This window comes from Gossypium hirsutum, chromosome A01 (assembly GCF_007990345.1).
Source record: "Gossypium hirsutum isolate 1008001.06 chromosome A01, Gossypium_hirsutum_v2.1, whole genome shotgun sequence".
In the NCBI taxonomy this organism is placed as follows: Eukaryota; Viridiplantae; Streptophyta; class Magnoliopsida; order Malvales; family Malvaceae; genus Gossypium; species Gossypium hirsutum.
Window position 1 is genome coordinate 102,075,603 of NC_053424.1, and position 16,002 is coordinate 102,091,604.

General features: G+C 34.0%; 2 pseudogenes; one reads left to right on the forward strand and one right to left on the reverse strand.

Annotated features, from left to right (window-relative positions):
- Nucleotides 1–478: 478 nt before the first annotated feature.
- LOC107916655 (U-box domain-containing protein 6-like) lies at nucleotides 479–5,649 on the forward strand (annotated as a pseudogene).
- A 584-nt stretch (nucleotides 5,650–6,233) lies between these two features.
- LOC107916657 (protein HYPER-SENSITIVITY-RELATED 4-like) lies at nucleotides 6,234–8,046 on the reverse strand (annotated as a pseudogene).
- Nucleotides 8,047–16,002: the final 7,956 nt, after the last annotated feature.

Genomic DNA, 16,002 nt, shown 5'->3' on the forward strand with positions numbered 1-16,002 from the left:
TATCAGTAAACAAATGCATGCATTCAATTTAAAACTTTTTTGTTTTAGATAATTACGTTTATTTTCTTTAAATTAAGAGTTATTTTTTTAATTTCATGTATAATTTATTTATTTTATTATTTTTAACATGTAATTATCTTATTTGAGTTACCTTAGTAATAAATTACATATCATTAAAAATATTTCAGATCATCCCCATTAAACTTTTTAATGGTACTTTTATCAAATTTGTTAGAAAAAACAGTTTGAAAATAATCAAAAAAAGGTTGATGGCAAAAAAAGACTAAAAAATATAATTAGAACCATTTTGATAAAACATGAGATGTTAATGGTTAAATTTGTCATTAACCCCTATTTTTTATAAAAAATATTTAAATATATTTTAAAAAATATAAAATATTCTAGTATTAAAATCGTTTAAACACTTGAAAACCAACAAAGAATCTTAAAAGGACGATTGAGTCATTTTAATAGCATTTATGGCAGATGCAAGGGGAGGTCGGCCGGCGAACCAGAGTGGGAGGAGGCATAAAAAAAAAAATTCTTGAAAAGAAGAACAAAAATTTTAATTTCTTATAATCAAACAATTATATTAAACATTCATCCCTGTCCTCTCAAAAGTTAAAGATATTCTCTGCACAGACAAGTTCTCTCTCAGTTGCAATTAATTGGTTTTTTTCCCTTATAAAATAAATTTCCAATATTCCTTTCTGTTTACCCTGGCTTTCTCATGAACCAAACACCCCCATCTTTCTCTCTCTCGCTGCGTCCATTCTTGGTTTGCTTTACACCGAGGAAATTCTGAATTCGCTGTTTGGCTCTTCACTTCTTTTCCCTTCTAAATACCGTTTTTATATGAAGCCTCCTTGGTTACCTCCGGTTTCTGCGGTATGTTCCTGTTTTTTCGAACCCTGTCTTCGATTCAATCTCATTGTAATTTTGTTTTTAATACTTGAAGCTTATAAACAATCCACTTGGCCGTTGCCAATCTCATTGTCATTTTCCTTCAAAACAAAATAGTCATTGTTTGAAAATAGCGAAGCTTTGTTTTTTTTTTTCAAAATATATTTTTTTGTAATTCCATATTTGGCGCGTTTCTGTTCCTCGCAATCTCCGTAGGAATAAATATTTAGCATTTTTGTTAAATGCTGTGTGTTTTTCTTTTCCCCATTGCTTAGTCCATGTTCGTGGGGTTTCTTGTTCTATTGCCTGTTTTTAAAAATATCGATTAAAGCTGATAGTGATTCTCATCGCCGAGTCTTGTTTCGGCTAAAGATCTCTTCACCTTTTTCTCGAAGGTCATTTTCTAACAATCATAGGTTTCATCCTTTTAAACAATTCTCTTTTGATTTAACTCTTTCTTTACTTGTGTAGGAGATGTCTAAATCAAATTTCTTAACAGCAATCGTAAGGTTTTTTGTTTTTGTTTCTACGATGATAAAATATTTAGATCAAAATCAAAATTCTGCAGTTTTTTTTTTTGTTACTTCCATATAAGTATGTGTTTGCATTTGTTTCCAATTATGAATGATGTTCCAGATCAATAGGTTATTCAGGAACCGCTCATATTGCCTATCAGAGGAGACATTTGAGAAGTATATGTACTTATTTATTTTTTTCTGAATAATAGTTCTACGTTCATATAACAAAAAGGAACTATTGAACTTAGACAAATATGTCATTTGCTTTGTTGGGGTGCGTCATTTTAGGAAAAAAAATGAACTTTGTGTTGTGTTTTAAAATAATTTTTGGTGGCTAGTTTATATAACTTATCTGATTCTGTTCTAATTTTCTCTTCAACTTCAGTTTATATAAATTTGCATTTTAGTGGTTTCCTGCCGTGAAGGCTAAATTATGGATAACGTTGAGGTTGAAGAGAACCTATTTTCAATAAGTGATGCCAAGGTAAGAATTTGATTGCATTTGGATATGTTAGATTTGAAGCGTTGGAACTTACATTTTCCTTTAAAAAAAAATTTGCTATTCTTTGTTTTCTTGTCAACCAAGTGGCAAATGACTTGCATTGAATTGAAGTTTTGAATGACATCAGGTCCTAAGTTCGATCTCTGGACACCCCCTACCCCCTTCCCTTATAAAAGAAATTCTAATTAACTTCACAAATGCTAAAGTTTTGATTGGCATAGATTCATCTGTGAAGTTTATAATTTTTGTAACTGTTTTTCTTATTATCAAAGAAAGGCCTTTTGTTTTCTGGGCAGTTGTGATGGTTGAAACTTGTTGCCTTTTTTTTTCATGACAGAAAAAATACAGTTCACAGAATCACAGTTTTCTTATTTTCTACTTTTTCTTTTTCCTTATGCAGTTACATGGAGAAATGTACAAGAAGCTTTCAGCAATTTATTGCAAAGTCTCATCGATATTCCCTTCATTGGAAGCAGCACGGCCTGGGAGCAAATCTGGGATTCAAGCTTTATGCTCATTGCATATAGCTCTAGAAAAGGCCAAAAATGTTCAACACTGTTCAACATGCAGTAAACTTTACTTGGTAAGAGTTTCTTTTGTGTTGTGTACACACACATGCAGACGAAATATATATGCATAATTGTGTATATATACTCGTTTGCATTTTTAGGGTAATGGTTTTGACTTCTATTTGATGCATTCACTAAATGATTTTTGATGTTTTTGTTTTCCACCTTGTTTTCCTCCCCTTGGGGATGTTTACAAATGATATTGTTTCTCATGTAGGCTATTACTGGAGATTCCGTTCTTTTAAAATTTCAGAGGGCAAAATGTGCTCTTATTGATAGTCTTAAGCGCATAGAAGATATGGTTCCTCAGTCCATTGGATGTCAGGTACTTATTTCCCCCTTCTGGTTTGATGAAATTATGTAAATTTTTGGATGTTTAAATAAACAAGGGTCGTTTTTTGCAAGCAGTTTGAGTATGTGTTGTGCTGCTGCTAGTGTTCTATCCACATAATTCCAGTGCATCTTTATAATTCCTAATGTGTGTGGTTCAAATCATGAAGGTTCTTCAAATTTTAGGATATCTGCTGTCATGGTTATATCAGAGTTACCTGGAATATGAATGTTGCGTGTGAAACCCTGTAATAGCTGTTACTTTTGCTTTTATACTCACGTTATTCTTGATTACTTGTTTGGCTTCAGATTTTAGAGATTGTAAATGAACTTGAGGGGACTGTTTTCTCACTTGATCTGTTTGAGAAGCAAGTTGGTGATGAAATAATTACATTACTCCAGAATGGGAGGAAATTTGAAGAATGTAATGACACCAATGAACTTGAGTCTTTCCACCAGGCTGCTTCTAGACTTGGCATCAGTTCTTCTAGAGCAACCTAACTGAAAGAAGGGCTCTCAAGAAGGTGATAGAAAGAGCCCGTGTGGAGGAGGATAAGAGGAAGGAATCTATTGTGGCTTATCTTTTACATCTCATGAGAAAATACTCCAAGTTATTTCGAAGTGAGGTTTCAGATGATGACTCACAGGGTTCAACACCTTGTTCCCCCACTGTTCTGGGTTCTCTTGAGGATGGAGGGTCTGGTGGTAGTGGCTGTGCATTTGAGCGGCAGCTATCAAAGCTCAATTCTTTCAATTTCAAGCCAAATATTAGGAGATCTGGGCAGATACCCCTTCCACCCGAAGAATTACGATGTCCAATATCTTTGCAGCTTATGTATGAACCAGTTGTAATTGCCTCTGGACAGACATATGAAAGGATCTGCATTGAGAAATGGTTTAGTGATGGGCATGACACCTGTCCAAAGACTCAACAGAAGCTCCCACATCTCTCTTTGACTCCTAATTACTGCGTCAAGGGTCTCATAGCAAGTTGGTGTGAACAGAACGAAGTTCCCATCCCTGATGCTCCCCAAGAGTCTCTTGATCTTAACCACTGGAGATTGGCCTTGTCTGCATCTGAGACTGCAAATTCTCGATCAATGGATAACTTTGGTTCATGTAAACTTCAAGGAGGCTAAGGTGGTTTCTTTGGAGAAGAGTGGTACCATTAAGGAAGTGGAAGTAAATGAATCTGAAAATGAATCTCAATGTCCACAGGAGGAAGTTTCGGAGATCAATGTGTTAGAAAGATATCAGGAATTCCTATCTGTCCTAAATGAAGAAGAGAACTTGATGGAAAGTAGCAAAGTCGTGGAACAAATAAGGCTTTTGCTGAAAGATGATGAGGAGGCCCGGATTTTTATGGGGGCTAATGGCTTTGTTGAAGGACTATTGCGATTTCTCGAGTCGGCTGTGCATGAAGGAAATGCAATGGCTCTGGAAATTGGGGCAATGGCTCTGTTTAACCTTGCTGTCAACAATAACAGGTTTGTTACTCATGTTTTATGCCTTTGCTTTGTTAAACCCAGACATGGATATTTGTGAGCAATACAGCCTCTTGCAAGCTGCTGCTACTTTCTGATTCATCGAAGGATGCACCAAATGCATCATTGTTGGACAACATTGTTGTGTCTTTTATTTTAGCCCTGTTATTCATATGATTGATCAGCATTTTATATGCAATTATCAATATGAATCTTTTATAATTTTCTTTCTCATTCTTTTTAATAAATATATCAGGAACAAGGAATTGATGTTAGCAGTGGAGTGATTCGACTGCTGGAGAGTATGATTTCCAACTCCAATGCCCATGAAGCAGCAACTGCTCTATATCTTAATCTCTCTTGCCTTGAGCAAGCCAAATCTATCATAGGCTCAAGTAAGGCTGTCCTATTTTTAGTCCAGCTACTAGGACATGAAACTGACGCACAATGCAAGCTTGATGCCCTTCACACTCTTTATAATCTTTCTACTGATCACTCCAATATTCTGAACCTTCTTTCTGCTGGCATAGTCAATCACCTCCAGTCGCTTGTGGTCTCGGGTGACCATACCTGGACAGAGAAATCCATTACAGTTTTGATAAATTTAACTTCAAGTGAAACAGCAAAAGAAGAGATGGTATCAGCCTCTGATCTCATAACTGGTCTGGCATCAGTTTTGGATGCTGGCAAACCAATTGAACAAGAGCAAGCTGTTTCTTGCCTTCTACTCCTTTGTAACGGAAATGAGAAATGTAGTCAAATAGTCCTACAAGAAGGTGTGATTCCTGCATTGGTCTCAATGTCAGTCAATGGGACAACAAGAGGGAGGGAGATGTCGCAAAGACTTCTGATGCTCTTCCGGGAGCAACGCCAACGAGATCATCCGCCTGCAAACATAAACCAAATAGTATTAGAAAGCAGTCAAGACCCTACACCTGCATTGGCCTCAGCTCCAGAATCCAAACCACTATGTAAATCTATATCAAGAAGAAAAGGGGGGAAAGCCTTGAGATTGGGCTTTCTATGGAAGATCAAGAACTACTTTGTTTACCAGCGTTGAGACGCGTGGGAAGGTATTGTAAATTTCTCATGTATCTTCTTTTTCTCATGTCCTGTTCCAATGGACACTATTCTTTTTGGTCATCATAGAGAAGCAAAAATGTACAGCCCCTTTGTATTCTATGGATTCTTGTTCTGGATTGTAATACATGTATAGTATATGTCACTACCGAGGGTGTATATAATATACATGTATATATTCATAAAAAAACCTTTTTTTTGGTTCAAACATCAATACTTGTATTATGAAATATGGTCTGTAGCGAACACCTATGATTCTGAGGTACATATTTTATGTTAGTACAACTACAACTTACAGACAGTGGTTCATGTCATGTCTGAACTCTAAACCATTTTTATCGTGTGAATTGTCAGACCCTGCAGGTTATGTGCCTTTGGCTTTACCTGAAGTTAAAACACCAAAAAAGAAAAATGATACTATATAAAAAAATTATGACGTTAAAATTCATGAATTGTCAGGTCTAGATAATTACAGACACCGGTTTATATTGTTTTGTTTGTATTTTCATTTCAGTATAGTAAGATAGTTGGATTGTGGTATCAGATGTTTGATAAAATGCCACCTCTATAGAAGCAATTAGTGGTCTATGTTGCTACATTCCATGCGGGATGAATAAAAAGTAGATGGTAATGTTAATTCTATATGATGTTAAATGTGAAAAAGTTGAATGCAGAAAGTGATTAACGTTCACTTGGTTTTTCCACTTCTATATGTTGATCTCATGAGTTCTGTTTAGAAGATAAAAGAAAATATAATGTAGAAATAAATGATTGTAAGATGTTTGTAAATTTTATTATTGATATAAATATAGAAAAAATACAAATACAAGGATCTGCTTGTCAACTTTTTCTCTTGTTCCCATATTTTCTCTTTCTGATTGGCGTCTTGTTTATCTTACCAATTTTATCAATTGCACAAACTCTTTCTCTGGCCTTGCTTTCATTTTGCTCTTCCAAATCTGCTTCTCTGCCACCTGAATTACAGTTCTCAGATTACAATTTCCTGTACCGAAGGAAGTTGATGAGTCCTTGAAGGGCAATATCTGTGTCTTCACTCTTCATAAGCTCCTCTGCAACTTGTGCAGGAGTTACCTCTACTGCCAACATCAGTTTATCAATTTCATTGAACAGATCATGATCGGTGATGCATAGATAATTGGAAGCAAGAACCCTGAATGCACTAGGGGTGCAGTAAGACATGTGGATATGCATGTCCATGCGGCCTGGCCTTAGCAAAGCAGGTCTATCTTCTCTTTGTGATTGGTTGTAAACACTATTATCCTCTCATCACCACAGCTTGACCATAGCCCGTCGATGAAATTAAGCAACCCTGATAAAGTTAACTGTCATGACGATTGATATTAGCAACAGTTTAGTCATTTACGGAACTTGTATAGATTTGTTTTGATATTATTGATTCATTTTTGGGCATGCTTGAAGTGGCCACTTGTACAAGGCAGTCAAGTAATAGGAGAAACCTTTACGTAGTTGCCATGTTACTCGAATTTGGTGAGTGTCAAATACGGGCGTGTGCCCGATCAGTTATGTTCCAACTTTTTTTTGTAAGTTTTCTGTGTATCTGGGTATATATCCCTATACCCATGTCTGAATATGATTAGTTATGCATGAAACACTATAATCGTTGTGTTACCTCGTCGTTTGTACCTTGCCCACATCCCCCAGGACCAGCTTGTCTATTCTGGAGTTCAATGCTGCAATCAATATCCTCAATCACAAGCATTGATCGATTTCTGGTTGAAACCAACAACCCTCGAAGCTGTGAGTTGCTGGAAACGCTCGTGAGTTCGAGGTCATAGATGTCGAATTTTAGGTAGTTAGCGATGGCAGCAATCAAGCTCGACTTGCCTGTTCCTGGAGGACCATACAGTAAGTAGCCACGTTTCCATGCTTTTCCTACTCTTTTGTAGTAGTCCCTTCTTCGAACAAATCTGTCCAAGTCGTCGACTAACTCTTTTTTGACAGCGGGATCCATTGCCAGTTTATCAAATGTTGCTGGATGATCAAGATTGGTTTATCCCAATGCTCCATAGTAGTCTCCACAAAAGTTTCCAAGTGAAAAGAGTTCCACCGCTTTATTTTCTTTTTTTATGGCTTTGGACCTCTCCATTACATATGGCAAGTAAGAATTTATCACAGTTTCCATGAATTTATCGTGAAAACTGAGCTCAAGCACTCTAATTTCAAACTTCCCTTGCTCATCATCTTTTGTCTCAACACATGTCATTTCCCAATTGACTTGGATTCCTTCATACATGTCAACAACCTTTTGACCTTTGTGTATGTTTACAATTACCTTTTTGTCTCTTGGAGCCTTGGAAACCTTAAGCCTCTTCATCGATGGCGTGATTTTTGTCTGTAAGTAGGTGTGGGAAGCTTCGTACAGTTCGTTGATGCAGTAGCCATCTTAGTCATTGATGAGGAGAGTCATTTGGGAAGAAGGGTTTGAATAAAGGCCTCCAAGTTTTGACAGTAACAAGTTCCGGAGTTGTTCTGGAATGAGCTGATTGATTATGGCTTGAACTTCGGTAGCCACGCTTCGAATCAGCATGGCTGATGCTGTGAATGTTGTATATGTTGAGAGGATTGACGATGTTGAGGGGATGTTTTTGAGAGAAAACATCTTTGAGACTTTTTTTGGGTAATTTGAAATGCAGAAAAAAGTAGTGCTTTCCAATTGTGATTTCATTGGCTTTTTATAGATTCATGGGAGGTTTCTTGTGTTACAAGCTGCCCAAACATAACCTTGCCAGCAACCTTCCCAAGCAAGTTTGGCAAGAGGTCCAACTTCCTTTTTTGGTGAACTAGTGAATAAATTTGCCCTGTCACCACTTCTCACTACTCTAAATTAAATGGTTTCAACCTGTAAGAATATTATTTTTATTATGTTGAAATCAACGGCTGATTTTGGTTACCTTTTTTAGGCCATCTTGCTACTTAAAGCAAGTGTTGACAAAACATCAACCTCCGCATTTAGAAGGTCCAACCTGCTTTCACACGTGTATTTACTATGCTATTCTTTTCTTTGCATTACAACTAAATGGTTAAATATCAAATTTGGTCCTCTATTATGTTTAAATTTGAATTTCAATCCTTATACTTTAATTTCTAACATAATTTGATCTCTATCTTTTTTATAATGTTATTAACTATATCGTTAACTTTTTTATTAAAATGTTATATGTTTATATATAATTTGAAAGTTTATTTTTAAATCCAAAAAGTATAGGGATTAAATTCTTGAAAATAAAAGTAGAGATACTAAATTCCAAATGTTAAAAAGTGTATAGAGACTTAGAATCATGGTTGTTTGAATTGGACTGGGGATTGGTCCGGTTATTGGTCTATAGAGAGGTACCAAACCAATTGACTTGTGAGTTGATACAGACTGGTTAAACCAAGCTAAAATATTGGTTTAATTGATTTTTTTTATTTTTTTTAACTTTTATGATTTTTTAATGATTTTATTTAATCGAACTGTATGAATCAATAGTCTAACTAGTTCGACTATTGGTCTAATTTGAAAACCTTGATTAGAGTATGTTTTAATCTTCAAAATTTACTCTATAATTTAACACAAAACAAATAATTAACCCAGTGTAAAGAAAATTAATTTATTTTAAAAATACAAAATTGTGGTTTAAAAAGTTTTTGGTGTTTAGTATGATTATAAAAAAAATTGAAATGTTAAAAAGATCTAGAGATACAAAGACGATATAATTGTTGTAACCTTAAAAATTTCAAAGATAATATGTAATTTTAAATTTATTTTTATTTTTATTTTTAAAAAAATTATTTTTACATTTTATATTTTAAAATATAGATCTAACGGTTAAGAGTGTTGAAATTATTTTGTTAAATTTAAGTTCATTAAAACATAATTTTTTTAGGGTAAATTACATCAACAGTCACCTAACTTTGGAGTAGCTGACAAAACAGTCACCTAGGTTTCATTCCAGTCACTCAACTTTCAAAAAGTTACAAAACAATCACTAACGTTATAAAAAGGTGACAAAATAATCACTAATTAATAGTTTTCGTTAGTGTGTTAACGGGACCGCTGATGTGGCAAGTTAACCAGCTGATGGGTCTTGGTTTGGGGCGGGTTTAGGGAAAAAAATTGAAGGGTTTTGTTGGTTTAGGGTAAAAAATTAGGAATAGATTCTGATTAAGGGGATTTGGGAAAAAAAAGAAAATAGATTTGGGAAAATTTTGATTGTGATTTGGGTTGGTTTGGGTTTGAAATTGATTCAGGAATCGATTAAGAAGGTTGGTTTAGGGTTAGAAATTGATTCAATAATCTATTAACAGGGTATAGGGTTAGAAAACGATTGGTCTTTTTGGTTTGGAGAGAAAAGAAGACGAAACTAGAAACCATTTAGTGTTTTTGATTCTTAGCAACAATGGTCAATAGAAAAGAAGCTACCAATATTGTTACATCCACTTTAACGGGTAAGTTTCTGCATTTAGTTTTTTATTTTTTGGATTTAGGGTTATTTCGATTTAGGGTTATTTTGAGTTATTTCGATTTTAATTTTGATTTCGATTTCAATTTAGATTTAGATTTAGATTTTGATTTCGATTTTGATTTTGATTTTGATTTAGGGTTATTTTTATTTTGGTTTTATTTCTTATTAATGTGTATGACAGATTAGGGTTTGGTTATTAAAGTGAATGACATACAATGTGTATGGTATGCCATGTGCATGATGTTTATTGTTTGTATCAAATTGATGTTTATTGTTTGTATCAAATTGATGTTTATTGTTTGTATCTGTCATTGTTTATATCCTAACTACTATATTTATATGACAATATCAAATTTGTTATTTACCTTCTATATTGTATTGGTTATTGTCTGTCATTACCTAGGTGTAGGGTTAAAATGTTTGATTATTGTCTGCCATGTGCATGAAAAAAATGGTTGTGTTTGTATTAAATTATTTTTGTATTGGTTATTGTCTGCCATGTGCATGACAGAAATGGTTGTGTTCGTATTAAATTATTTTGTATTGGTTATGTCTGATAGAAATGGTTAAAGTGTTTGCCTATGTTGTCTGCCTTTATTGATGAGTAATTCGTTTGGTAGATTTACTTGATGACAATTTTAATGAGAATGAAAAAGAAATGTCTGGTAGTGATGTGTCTGGTAATGATGTTTCTAGTAGTGATGCATTTGAAAGTGATGTGTCTAATAGGATAAGAGTTAATTTAGATGGTTTAAACATGAATGGTATATAAGTAGGTTAACTATGTGATAGTGATGATTTTGGGAGGTTAGATAGTGCACATGAATCTGACTCAGATGGCCAAAATTGGTTTGAGTTCAACCTAGAGAATGACATGAGTAATCTTAGACTTAAGGTTGGAATGTTATTTAAGTCTAAAGATAGTCTAAAAGAAGCTGACAAGCAATATGGTAGGTTGAATAGTTATTTTATTAAGTTTCTCAAAAATGATCTAAAAAGGTTAAAGGCAATCTGCAGTAAAAAATATTCTTGGTTCATATGGGCCTTTAGACTAAACCCTAATGACCCTATTGACCAAACTTGGCAATTTAGGAGTTCAAACCCTAACCATACTTGTTTTAAATTCTATAAAAATAAGAATGTAACCTTAGCTTGGATAGGTGAACATTATAAAGAAAAATTCATTATTGATCCTGATTATTCTCTGAAATCATTACAACAAGATGTCAAATGAGATTTATGTTGCATAGTCTCACAAACCAAATGTAGGAGGGCTAAACTTAAGGCATTGAAATTAATTGAAGGAGCTCATAAGGTTCAATATAAGAAGATTTATGAGTATTTGTTGGAGGTTAGGACTCAAAATGAGGGAACAACAACAATTTTTTATCTGGATAACAGGTTGTTTCAAAGGATGTATGTCTGTCTGTAGGCATACAAAGATGGTTATAGGGTTGGTTGTAGGAGGATAGTAAGTTTAAATGGATGTTTCTTAAAGGACTACTATGATGGCTACTTGCTTACAGTTGTTAGGATAGACACAAATAATGGCATCTATCCTTTTGCATATGTTGCTGTTGAAAGTGAAAACCAAGCATCATGGCTTTGGTTCTTGGGGTTGCTCGCGATAGACTTGAAAATTGTGAGCTCATACTAGATATCTTTCATGTCTGACAAACAAAAGGTAAAACTCCATTTATTTATTTTTTATGTTGTTTCTATTTAGGGTTTAGGGTTTTTCGAAGAATTAAATTGTATTTGTTCTAATTGCAGGGACTTTTAGAAGCAATATGTATGTTGTTTCCTAAAGCAGAAACAAGACACTATGTTAGACATGTACATGCCAATTTCAAGAAGGCTGGTTTCCAAACAAAGGAATTGAAAGATTTTCTTTGGAAAGTTGCCAGAGCAAGCACTACAAGGGATTTTGAGGATGTCATGGATGAACTGAAGAAAACCAATCAACATGCTAATGATTGGTTGAAGGAAAAGAACCCTACTCACTGGTCAAGGTCTCACTTCTCAATTAGGAGCCGATCTGACATGTTGGTGAATAATCTTTCTGAATCCTTTAACAACGTAAACCCTTATATTTTACGTTTCTTACTAATCATTAGTAATTCACTAGTCCTGTATGTTGTTTACTGGTAGATGATACTGGAACAAGAGGGAAACCTATTCTGACCATGATGGAACAATAAGGACCAAGATTATGTTGCTTATTGTGAAAAAGAAAGAAGAAGCTGACAAATGGAAAGGAACATTGTGTCAAAAGATTAGGAAAAAGCTGGTTGTAAATATAAAAGATTAGTTGAGGTAAAGTTACCCTTTTTAATCTTTCTAATGCCTTTTGACTTTATGTTGTTGGTCACATGCTGTTTTAGTGAGTGTTTTTTAATATGCATGCAGTGATTGTTAGTGTGTATGACTGTTGTTTTAATATACATGATATTGACTATTTTTTAATATGGATACAATGAGTATTTTTTTTATAATATGCATGTAGTGACTGTTTTTAGGGGAGGGTGTGTGTGTGTATGATTATTGGTAGGCCTGCTCATAATGTTGTTTTAGTTATTATTTTTTAACCAAGCATAGTGACTGTTTTTTGTGTGTTCCATCACATGCTGGTGGGGACAGGTATCAGGTTGTATGTGGCCTAGACAGTCAATATGTGGTGGAACTAGTTAAGGATTCCTGCTCCTATAGGAATTGGGATATCACCGGCATCACTTGCATACATGCACTAGTTGTCATTCATCTAAAAGATGAGTTTCTAGAGACCTATGTACAAACCTGGTACACCAAGAAAACCTAGCTTCAAATTTTCTCCAACTTTATAAAGCCAATAAAGGGTTTTAAACAATGAGCCTCTTTATCAAACATGCTGCCAATACTGCCTCTTATGCTAAGAAGGCCACCTGGCAGACCTATTGAGGTGAGAAGGAAAGAACCTGATGAACCATAAACAACAGAAAGGTTGAGCAAGAGAGGGGAAGACATGAGGTGCAGTAAATGCAAAAGAATAAGCTACAAAAAGAGGAGTTTCAAAAGAGAAGTTGGCCAAAACATTCCAGTACCTTAAGTTAAGTTATACTACTTCTGTTTATGAAATTGTTTGACAGATTTCACTTATTCCTGTAGGTCAAAAGACATAAAGTGGTGTTCACAACCAAGTGGTTGCCCCAACTCAACAACAGGCTACCCCAAATCAGCAAGAGAGTACCCTAACTCAACAGGCTGCCCCAACTCACCAAAAAGGTGCTACCCCAAGAGAAAAGCTCCCATTCAAGAGGAAACCAACCACTATTAGATGGATGCCTCCTACTCAAGAGTCATCTATGACAAATGATGACATTGTGAACATACCTTATTTTGTTAACTTTTTGAAATTGTGTAAATTTGTCTAACTTAGGCAAATTAATTTTTGCTACTGATTTATTAACTTAGGCAGATTAATTTTTGCTACTGATTTATTAACTTAGGCAAACTAATTTTTGTAAATTTTCCTATGATTGCTACTGTTGATAAACTTAGGCATATAGTCACTGATTTTTATTTTTATTTTTTGTAAATTTTCCTACAATTCACATTTGTTCAATTGTGTTGAATGGTATGAAAATTTGGCAATATTTTTCCCCTCATTCCTTTTGTAAACATTTTGACGTTTTGGCCTTAATATATGAGCATTAATCCATGCAATTTGTGTTATCTCTTCTAATATATAAGTATTGAGAAAACAAATGTGTGAGAATTGAGAAATACAAATGTTTATTTTCATCTGTGTTATCTTTTCAGATATATGAATATTGAGAAATACAAAAGAAATGAAGATTAAACATTCTTTCAAGTCTATCAACTTTGAAAGGAAATCAAATATTACAAAACAACTTTCTAACTGTTGTAAGCAACAACAATATTACAAAACAATTTGTAAGAAACAACCACATATTATATCCCATTTCAAGTCTTTCAAGTGTGTAAACAACAACATGAGTTGGTTAGCCATGTATAACAACAACATAAGCAACAATATACCAGTAGCCATGTATAACAACATAAGCAACAATATTACAAAACATAAGCTGGTTTTCAATGCTAACAATAACAACATAAGTTTATTTTGGGTTTAAAAAACAACAACACAGCTACAAATACAAGCACCAAAAATCATGTTTTTCTCTCCCTCCTCCTTGCATCCTCCAATGTTCTTACTTTTTTTAGAAGACCCAACAACACAATTCATGAGCAGGGCGTCAATGGTGGATCAAACCAGGTGAAAAACTGTCATGGTTTTTGAAATCCACTACCAAATTTCTTACACCCAAAAAACCTCCTACTTGGGTTGTCATTGGACTAAGACATGTTTAATTTGGCTGGGCTTCCACAATAGCACACCAGAATCACTTTAGGCATCTCTATTTTTTTCCTCTTCTCCTTCTTCTTTTTCTTTTTTTTTCTCTTACCCTAAATTGGTGCTGGTAAGGCTATTAAATTGAGAGTAACCGGCTAGCTGGAGGGTTTTTCGACACAAAGGATGCCATCATCTGCCATGTCACTTTGCCGTGACGTCTGTGACAAAAAACGACAAAAAGGACTATTTTGTAACTTTTCAAAAGTTTAGTGACTAAAATGAAAACTAGATGACTGTTTTGTCAGCTACCCAAAATTTGGGTGATTGTTGGTGTAATTTACCTTTTTTTTTACTTACATGACTATTAAGTAAGTATTTTTCTTTATTTTAACATGTCATATCAATATATTTTAAAAAAAATTGTCAGCATTAATATATGGATCTGAAATTTGAAATTTAAAAAATAAAAAAAATTAAATTCTTGAAAATAAAAGTATATGAACTAAATTTCAAATTTATAAAGAATATAAAGAACTATGGTATATTTTAACTAAATTGAAAAATATTATATATGTAAATTGCTTTGGGAATAAAATATATTATTTTCAAAGTTTCTTAAAAGATATAAGCTAAAGTAAAAATTCCCTATAAATAGAGGGAATTAAATTATTTGTCGAAGTTACAATGTTCATAAATTGGGTGATCTATTTGGTCTGGTCAATCAGGTCTGACTAGAACTGATTTAAGCTTAAACTTTTTACATTTTATTAATTAATATTTTTTAAAAAATTAGGCCTGCATACTAACACCTCTAGATGTGAAATATGAATTTGCATTTTTTTTTATAAAAAAATATACTAGGTAAAGTTGAGACCATAGAAACTTCCAGAAAAATCTACTAATACAAGTTGTCTTTCCATATTACAATCTAACCACGTAATACTATTTAGTTTTAGTTAAATGTTAACAAGAATAAGGTAATCTCTTGAATTTTATTGATAGACCTCAAGGGTATATATATCTCTATAGTAGTTATGTAGGAATCAAATTGCTAAAAGATAATATCTCATATAATATCCTATAATGCCCCACTAGAAATCAAATTGCTAAGAGATAATATTCTATAATAATATCCTATTAGGAATCAAATTGTTAAAAGATAAATATCCTCAAGTTAGAGCATGCAGATCATAAATGCCTAACTTGTTGAGAAGATATTCAAATCTTAGTTTACCAAGCGCCTTTGTAAAAAGGTCAGCCAACTGGACGGAGGTCGGAACATAAGAAGGTGCAATCAACCCATCCTAGATTGCATCCCTGACAACGTGACAATCCACTTCAATATGTTTAGTGCACTCGTGAAATACAAGATTCTGTGCAATATGTAGCCAGATTGATTATCAAAAAATAAAGAAATTGCTTTAGGATGATGAACACCTAAGATCAATAACAAGGTCACCACTTGAACTCACAAGTGGCAGAAGCCATAGACCTATACTCAGCCTCAGTAAAAGAACGAGAAAAAATATGTTGTTTCTTAGTTTTCCAAGAAATAGGAGATTGTCCCAAAAAGACAAGTCAGCCAGTAAGCGAACGCCGAGTTAATGGACAAGTAGCCCAATCCAAATCACACCACTCTTTCAAGGACAAATCACTATCAGATCTCAAAAGAGTCCCTTAGCTAGGAAAGCCTTTCAAGTACTGAACAACAAGTAGAGCCTCGTCCCAATGCTCTTGCCTCGGCTCATGCATAAGCTAGGATAAGACATGAACTG